This window comes from Microtus ochrogaster, linkage group LG3 (assembly GCF_000317375.1).
Source record: "Microtus ochrogaster isolate Prairie Vole_2 linkage group LG3, MicOch1.0, whole genome shotgun sequence".
In the NCBI taxonomy this organism is placed as follows: Eukaryota; Metazoa; Chordata; class Mammalia; order Rodentia; family Cricetidae; genus Microtus; species Microtus ochrogaster.
This window is the reverse complement of record NC_022029.1, coordinates 39,312,768-39,322,569: the sequence shown is the minus strand read 5'-3', so window position 1 is coordinate 39,322,569 and position 9,802 is coordinate 39,312,768.

Below are 9,802 nucleotides of genomic sequence, written 5' to 3'. Positions count from 1 at the left end.
AGCATTCAAACAATTCAAAGAAAGCATAATAACATGCAGTATCAAGATTCTCTGTATGTTTTTCATCTTCATGCAGCTTAATTTTAAACTCTATTTTTTTTTATTTTGACTTTTAACTTTTGGCTTTTGAGACAGGTTCTCTGTTATCTTTGTCCTGGAACTCATTCTGTAGACCAGGCTATCCTTGACCTCACAGAGATCTGCCTGTCTGAGCCTCCCCAGTGCTGGGATTAAAGGTGTGTGCAACCACCCCTTGAACTTGTAGAGATCTGTCTGCATCTGCCTCCCAGGCATTGAGATTAAAAGTGTGTGCTACCACACCTTGAAGTCACAGAGGTCAATCTACCTCTGCCTCCCAAGGGTTGGGATTAAAGGTGTGTACCACCACACCCAACTATTTTCTATCTTTTTTTTTTAGAACTTTAACTATTTTTCAAGCCTGCATATATTTTTACAATACTGTAAACCATTTAGAGGTTTTCTTTATCTTTGAATCTGTCTTTACTGTATATCTCTCTTTTTCTGACTACATGAGTCTTTAATTTGCTAAGCAGTATGGAGAAGATTAAAACTGTGGCTTTGATGGCTAGATCCAGCCCATTTTTCAGCTTTCTGAGATTTCAGCCTCATGGCTGAGGTACTGGCTGTAGCCACGTTTATCACAACTCTATGGCATTTCAAGGTCCGTGCCAGCAAGCAAGCTGCAACAGTGTGCTCAGAAACCACACTCAAATCTCCATAGTCAGACTGCCTGTCTGAAAGAGTCAGAGTTTGCCCTGGCAGGATGGCCTGCATTTTAAAATGAGGCTTCCTGGGCCCTGCCGATGGTGCAAACTCCAGCTATGGAGCATTTGTGGGCCTGGGTCTTTGTGTGCCTACTCAGGGTCAGGAGTAAAGTGGCTGAGGCTGTGCCTGTGACTCAGCGCTCCCTGCCTGGGCAGGAGGTGGAATCAGGTTTACTAGGCGTGCATAAGCAGGAGAGCATGGCGGATTTCTGCCACCATACAGAGAGATGTTTCCAGGCTGTGCAGTGCTCTGCATGGCAGATGTGGCTGTGTGTGCTGCATGCTCATTCTCAGAGTTAAAGTGCTGGGTGCAGCTCCTGCCTGGTGGCCCCAGAGCTAGCAGAAATAGTAAGTTCACCATTTTGAAATTGGAGAGAGGTGGAGCCAACATCCAGAGCAGCTCTGCCATGCTTGCTGTACAGTGTGCACAGCTCAGAGGCACAAGCAGCTCTGCCATGTTGGTCTGGGTGGGGCAAGCAGGCAGTACCTGTATTTGACCTGGGGTTGTCACAGTTTAGATTCTTATGAGTTTAGCATTTTAAAAGCTCTTCAAGACAGTAGAGAATTAAAGATAATGCAATAGGACAGATTCAGACATAAAAGACCTCTAAACAGGTCATAGTGTTAGATAGACATATGTAGGCTTGGGAGAGAGAAGAAAAACAGTATTAAAAAGTCATAAAGTAAAGTTAATGCTTAAAAAAGGGTAAAGTCTTTAAAGAGACAGAGTACAGATAGTTATAGATTAAAAAAATAAGCCACATAAAAATGGAAAATTCACAGAGAGTCTGGTTTATGTATATTATTGTATTTTCTTTCAATTTTTTGACTGTGAAGGAGCTAAATACAGAAAGACATTTTATTCTGTGGGCTGCTATGCTAAACCAACATGTGTGTTTTAAAGGTATCTTGACTTCAAAATTTGGGTCTAAGGATATGATGCTTTGTAAAAGAGGTTCTTATTTTGTTTTCACAGAAGATGAGACCCTGTGGATTGCTTCTAGACCAATATGGTATGATAGACCATGGCCTCCTGAAAGGTTGCAGCGAACACCCTCAAAAAATTATTTTGCTTGACTGCTGACTGAGAGGAATCTAGCAGAAAGGATGCACCATAAAAGATCTGATTAACAGAGCCCCATATAAGCATGAAGTAGTTTGGGGAGAAATAACTGAGCCCATATTCCCAAATATTGTTTAGAAATATTTTTTTTACATTTAAAAAGGGAGATGATATAGATACAATTAATTTGCATTAGTATGAATCTTGGTTTGTTGATATAAATTTATGGTCAATTTTGTTATATGTATATGTATTTCTGATGTTGATTAAGGTATTGTGAGTGTGCAGTTCATTTAAAAATGTATAATTAAGAAATATAGGTTGTTAATAGATAATCATCGATAATAGTCAAGCTTGTAGTCATGATAGTTAGATTTTCTAGATATATAAAGATATATTTGAGTTATATATATGTTATTCATATCTTTCAAAGACTACAGAATATGACATTTTAAATGTTTTAATAACTTGGGACTTTTCATGACAATGAGACACGTCTGCTCCTGGCAGCACCAATCTACTTCAAGAGGAAAATGGGCATCGAAGAGGCTCCTTATGGAGTTTGATAGCCATTTGGGCAAGAAACTGCTCTTGCCTGGACTGTTCCATAAACTGGATACAAAGAACTCACAGAGAGAGCATTGCTGAACTTGCCTAAAGGTGAGATGATCCTTCAGGCTTCCCCTGATTCATGAAAGAGTCTGCAAGACATTCTGCAGAACACAGCAGAAAGTAACTGAACTGTCTTTGAAATTTCCTGCTTCATGGAAATGTCTTCTGGATACTATGGGCCTGTAGGCTGAATAGGATGCCCCAGCAGTACAAAAGAACTTTGGGTGACTGTCCAGGCAGCAAGATGTCTCTGACATTTCTAGAGTTTTGGAAGATGTTTACTTAGGTAATATTATATCCTTCTGGAGTCTTTGATGGAGTTGAAGAATGGATAGTTATAGTTTTCCTTAGTTATGATAAAAGATAAAATAGATATAAATACTGTAACTGTATTCTTGCTTGATAACTGCTTTGTTATATGTAATTTTACTATGTTAAAGTGAAAGCCTTTCTTTTTTGTTTAAATCAGAAAGGTGAATTAGTTTAGGAAGTCCTTCTGTATTTGGGTTGCTTTCATTGGTTAATAAAGAGACTGCCTTGGCCTTCTGATAGGGCAGAAACTTAGGTAGGCAGAAAAGACAGAACTGGATGCTGGGAGAAAGAAGGCAGGCAGCGAGAGCCACCATAGAGTCACCAGAGTCACATGCTGAATCTTTCCTGGTAAGCCACAACCTCATGGTGACATACAGATGATAAGAAATGGTTTAATCAGATGTGAGAGTTAGCCAATAAGAGGCTAGAGATGATGGGTCAGGCAGTATTTCAATTAATACAATTTCTGTGTAATTATTTCAGGGCTAAGCTAACTGGGCAGCAGGACACGGCCCACTCCTTATACTACAACAAAAATTAAAATATATTTATATTATTTACCTGTTCCTTTACCTCCCTCTAACCACTCCGTAACATTTGCTCAAATTCATGACCTCTTTTTCTTTAATAGTTCATACATATGTAACTTGTGTGTATATATATATATTAATAATATATATATAATTTTATATGTGTGTAAGCTACATATATAGAGAGGAAGATTTGGATATACATATATGTATATTTACATATATGCATATATACATGCACATATATTCAAAAACATAAATATGCCCTTTCACATTGTTATTCATATCTGCATGATTTTAGTACTGACCATCAGTTTTATACTTTTGTTTATGCTATTTTTTTCTATTCATTGAAACTAGGGTTCAAAAGGCCTTTCTGAGCTGTGCATTCTTTTGCAAGTATAGTAACTTTGAGGATATGAAAAAGCTAGTATTGACATCATTTATTCCAAAGGGAGCTGGCCCAAATGCTTAACTGAACCTTTAGTTAAAGCACAAGAAATAGCTTCCAGGTTGGAACAGGAGTTCATGCCTGTATCCCCCTCTCTGCACTGGGACCCTGTCTGACTGGATCCTGTGAGGTCTCTGTGCATGCTGGCACAGACTTTAGGCGTTCACCTGTGCACCATCCCATGTATTCTGGAAGACATGGTTTCTTTACTGTTCTCCATTCCCTCTGGCTCTTAAAACCTTCCAGCCTCCTCTTCCGCATAGCTTCCTGTGTCTTGAGGGGAGAGGTTTGATGAAGGCTTCATTCCATTTAGAACTGACTTTTCAAAAGTCTGTCAGCTACTCCACACTGCCCAGTTGTGGGTCTCCATCTTAGTTTCCTTGTGCTGTGAGAGAAAATGTCTCTGGTAATAACTGACTCATATGGTTTTTATTGAACATTTTTTTTATCTTACTGACCTTTTATATGTGTATCATGATTTCCAAACTTGTGTTTTTATAAGTTTTATGTGTGTATGTGTTTCATGTGTCTTCTCATAGTTTTTTGTTTGTTGGTTTGTTTTGGTTATTGTTTGTTTATTTGTTTTACTTGTTGTTATTTTGTTTTTAATTCTGATTTGACTATTTTCTGCATGTGTTGTTTGCTGCTTGTTTTCCAAAGTGAGAAAGAAGGTGTGGAGCTGGTTAGGTGGGGAAAATAGGGAGGGAAAACTGTGATCAGAAAAAGGTTTTATGAAAATATTTTTCAATAAAAAGAAATATATGTAAATACAGAGTAGCTAAGCCAGTTTCTGAGATTAGTCCCTCTCTTAGGGTTGTGGAATTCTTCATCCCCTTTAGGCATGTGCATGTGGGAATATTTCTTATCACATAAGGTAACTGTGATCCCAAGGCTTTCATTTAGATAGTGTTAAACTCTGAGAATTTTATTTTTCCTAGAATATAATTTATTTGAGAGGGAATTGTAGAATTGCAGCTCTTAATGTGAGATTGTCTACGCTATTGATAAATAAGCAAATAAAACAAGCAAGGGCTAAACCAGAAAACTTGCATAACATTTTAATAATGTACCATGAGATTTGCAATTTTTCCTTGAAAATCTAAAGTTAGGTTTATTTTAGAACCATCAACAGTTTTGTTTGGAGCCCCCAAAGTCCCACAATCCCATGTTAAGTAAATTCTCACAGAACACTGGAATCTAATACATAGATAAGGAAGCATTGTGAATGCGCCATTGTTCATGTAGAGCTCAGAAAAGGACTATAACACATAAGACAATGTTTCACAGCTTGGAAAGTGCCCAAATCCTTCTGCAAATGGAAAGGATGTATTGTTTCTGAGTTATTGAGAATAATGTTTTTCCTAGGAAGTAGTCACTTAACATTATTTTAAAGTCTCTTGGTGTTAATCTGTGTTATTTGCTTTCTGTCATCCCTGCTCTGGCATGGTGGCAGGTTTTATGTGTCTGTCTGAAAGCAATCTATTTTTAATACTTCTTCCTTGATTTTGAGATATGTCTATCTCTTTCTCCACACTTCTCTCAGATGAGTTATGATAGTGGTGTGGTATAAACTTTGTGAACTTGACCTAACTCTAATCCTCATGCTCCTGGAATACAGAGCAGTTTATTCTAACCTGTTATCTCAGTGTTCTCAGCATGATAATCTTTAACCTCAGAATGAGAAAACGAAACAAAGTGAAGAGAGGGTGAGGACTATTACCAAATATTTCTTTTAAATATTTTTATTTACCCACTGCACCCAGTAGAGAAGCCTCCCTCTTTCTCGTTTAATTAGATGCCTGATGAAAAATTGAAATTGGCTTGTCTGTATAGGAAGTGAGTCCAGAAATCATTCTGCCATATTTCTTTTCTACATTATTGTTATTATCAAGTTTGTGCTGATTCATATGGTACGCAGCACAGTAACTCCCACACAGTAGAAAATCAATAAATGCTTTTTTGATTAAATGTAAATTCCCTAGTGGGTAATTTAAACTATTATTCTCTTTGTGGTATGCTGCCTGATTAGAATTCTTGATCAAGGTAAGTCTAAGACCATACTTTGCTGTTTATGTGATTAAAAGAAAGAAAGATTGCTGAGAATTGACCAGCAAACAGCTCTTGGCCTTCTTACTATATAACATATGGGAGTGAGGTTGAATGTGTTTGACAGGTATTCGATATCAGATCCACCACTCATTTCTATGAAAAACTGGACGAATCACTCACATTCCTCATTTTCTTCAATATGACATTAGTAATTAGTGTTGGTAAAAAACTGTATGGGAATTAACATAGAAAACTCATTTAAAGCAACTTTTCCTGGGAGCTTTGTACTTACCCTAGGAATGAGCACAGAGTGTTCTCTCTCAAAGAACTTGAGTTCAGGCAACTCGGGCCAACAAAAGAACCATGGAAATTTTGCTAATTCTTTCTTGCAGTTTTCTAGCTTAAACATAGCCTCTCTGAAGACTGTTCTTGTCCTTTGTATCTTATATGTGATGCTCTTCTGGTAGATTGATCTCATTATTTAAGCAACAGAGCACTTTAGTACCCTTTCTCACACTTCATGGGTGAAACAAATCAAAAAAGAGTCTTATAAAAATTAAGATATAATAAAAATATTAATGAAATAAAGTAGACAATTAAGTCATTATTGGTTTTTCATGACCATTCAAAGTAATACAAACCTATAATCAACTATATGTGCAGTGTGTGTAATTTTTCTACCTTCCTTTGGATGACCATTGGTTGGCTTCTTCTAGTGTCTTATCTTTCTGAATGTGAGTTATGTCTTTATATTTTCAAAAGCATCCATGGATTTTTATTAGGCCATGTGCTAGAGCTACAATCTATCAAATCACCTCACTATTTCTACATCTCAAATGGACAAGAAAAAATTATTAAACTCTTAATCTGCTAAATAACCCCTAGTTGGCATTTTAACTTAAAATTTTTATATAAATATCAATAATACACAAATGAAACATTGATATTATATAACTATATTTTAAGTTTTAGTAAAAAACATGATACCATAGTGAGTATTTTTAGAAATTTTATGAGAAATAAAATAACTAGAGAACTCAGGTAAAGACACCTTTTCCTTGAGGCTTTGTAATTATCATAGAAATGAGCAGAGTAGTTCTTTCTCAAAGAACTTGGCATTCACAGAATAGCACAAGCATGTGTGCATAATGCACATACAAGTGCCTGCACACACACATATACACAAACACACACATACACACATGATGCACCAACTACAAACATAGAATTTATAACTCATAAAATTAAATGTTTATTGTGAAAATTGAGGTTCACAAGCATAGATTAAATACTAAGGAAAGCCATTTATAATTCATAATTGTGCTAGCTTTTCTGTTGGAGTGATTTAAAATATTTCTGGTATGTGATATGATTCAGAGGAACAAGCATATAATATTATATAAAGACAATTTACATGTTAGATGAATTTTATTTTTACATATCTACAAATCACAGGCAATTTCATAAGCCAAATTCATTAATTCTGAACTGACATGAAATGTTTTTCCTTTCTTATGTAAAAAAGGTAAACGAAGATTTCCTTCCTCTCAAAAATAAGTCATGAATTGATTTCCATACATCAGTTGATTAGTATAAATGATGATAAGATTTGAGAAGAATTCAGGAATCATCTCAAAATTAACATTTTGACATTATGTCAAATGGCAAAAGAGATGAAATTTTTAGCATTAATTACACAAGAAGTATTTTATGTTACTGTCTTACTTAGGGTTTCTATTGCTATAAAGAGACAACATGACCATGGCAACTCTTAGAAAGGAAATATTTACTTATCCTCATGGTAGAAAACATGGCTGAATACAATTTAGACATTGGACTGGAGCAGGAGTGGAGAGTTCTCCATCCAGATCGGCAGGCAGCAAGAAGAAAGAGTGACACTGGGCCTGGCTTTAGCTTCTGTAACCCAAAGCCTACTCTGCAGTGACACACTTCCTCCAACAAGGCTATGCCTCCTAATAGTACTACTCCCTATGAGCCTATGGGGACCACTTTCTTTCAAACCATAGCAGTTACCCTTGCACATGCACAGGAAGCCCTACACTGGGCAACTGTTTCAGCCAATTCATTCTGTGCAAACCCAGACTCAGTTCAGTTATTAAGTTAACATGCATTTGTATAACAAGTAGCTGGAAGCTTGATATTTGGTTTCATATTTTTCTGATTGTTAAATGTTGTGTTATAGTCATAGAAATTGATTTGTTTCCTTTCTAATTGGGACAGTTAACTTGTAAACATTTTAATGAACCACATTGATGAGGAATTTGCGCTGTCAGTTGTGTACTTTGTTATTCTTTCTAAGTATGTCACTTTCTATTTTTAATAATTTCTGAGTATATGTAAAAATTACCACTCATATAACAGATGGCCAAAAAACAGTTAAGTTCAGTTCTGCCTCCATCCCTTATTGACTTGCTAACACTGGATTTGGTTTTAGAGTCCACTGATCTTTGCTGCATATGCCCATCATAAAACATTCCTCCCAATACAATTATTGACAACAGAAAATGAGCTATTTTAAAATACATGTTGTAAATTATTTTTAACATATTTACTAATCCCATTTTAGGAAAATCATCTACTATCAACCAGCTGGACACAGTAAGTTTTAATTCAGCTTTATATTAGGGAATGAAGGCAAATAAATAGTAAGCAAACCATTAAAAACAGATACACAAAGAACAGTTTTGGTAAAATGACAAGTTTGTTATTAATTTGTTTGAATACTAATATTTAAGGAACCACTTCACTAAAACTGTGGGGAAATTACTAAATATTAACTAACCTGTACTTCCTTTTTCTTGCTCTTGTCTTGTTATTAATAGTTATAGATGTTGTTCCTCTCTATCTTCCTGTCATATCTTTCCATTCTCTCTTTCTCTTTTCTCAAGGCCCAGTCATCACATCTCTCTAAAACAATGATACCATCATGAGAATGCCACAATTAGGAGGTAGGCTCTGGGAAGAAATTTAGTTCATGAGAGTGGAATCTTCCAGTGGAAATTACCATCCCCACAAGAATGGACCAAAAGCAAACAGACTCATTTTACCAATGAAACACAGTATAGAGGTTTTGCAATCAAAGGCTGCTTCTTAACAAGAACCTAAACAGGCCCTTTCTGGATTTCTTTCTTTCAAGACTGTAATAAATGTATGATTGATTTTTAATATTCACAGTTCATGGCATTGTGTTATGGTTGCCTGAGGTAAGACACTTGGTGATGTAGCAAATACTGTTACCAGTGTGAAAAATTCACTAAGACCTATTCTTATCTTCAAGTATCCAAGACCTTTCAGAGAGAACCAAAGTGTATAGAGATATTGTACTGAGAACCATTATTAAAATGAATATGATCTGTGTTAAGCTTTCAAAACTATGGCACTCATTCCAGCTTAGACTAAACCTTCAACAGCTTTGTTTTAGAGACATTTTCGAATCTATACATAGATACTTAGATCCTCAGCACAGAGAGAGAGAAACATTTTCCCTACATTTCCCAACCTACAACAATTTTATTTCCTTTATTGCCTTATTGAATTAGGGCAGCCTCACAGACTCTCTTCAAAGACAGAGATGTGAGGAGACATTTTAGCTCTGTTCTTATCTAGCTGTGAAAATATTGAGTTTACTATCATTAAAAAGGGAAAAAAGAAGGAATAACTTGAAGACATTGCTAAGCAATTGTGTAGTATTATTTTGAGGCAATTCAAAGCAGCAATCCCTTCTGTAAAACCAAAAACAAATCTTATAGTGGTACTTCATGGAAGTGTTTATATTCATTATAACAGCACAAATTCAGTCTTCACTTCCGTAGTTCTCTGTTTATTGTTCTTTTATCTTTTTCTTGATAATTCTAAATAACTGACAATTTTCAGGATATATTAATTATAGTATCAACATATTTCCTGCTGATATTTCTTTAACAATTTCAGCCAATATTTTCAGTAGATGAATGAATTTATTATAGATTTGTTTGAATAA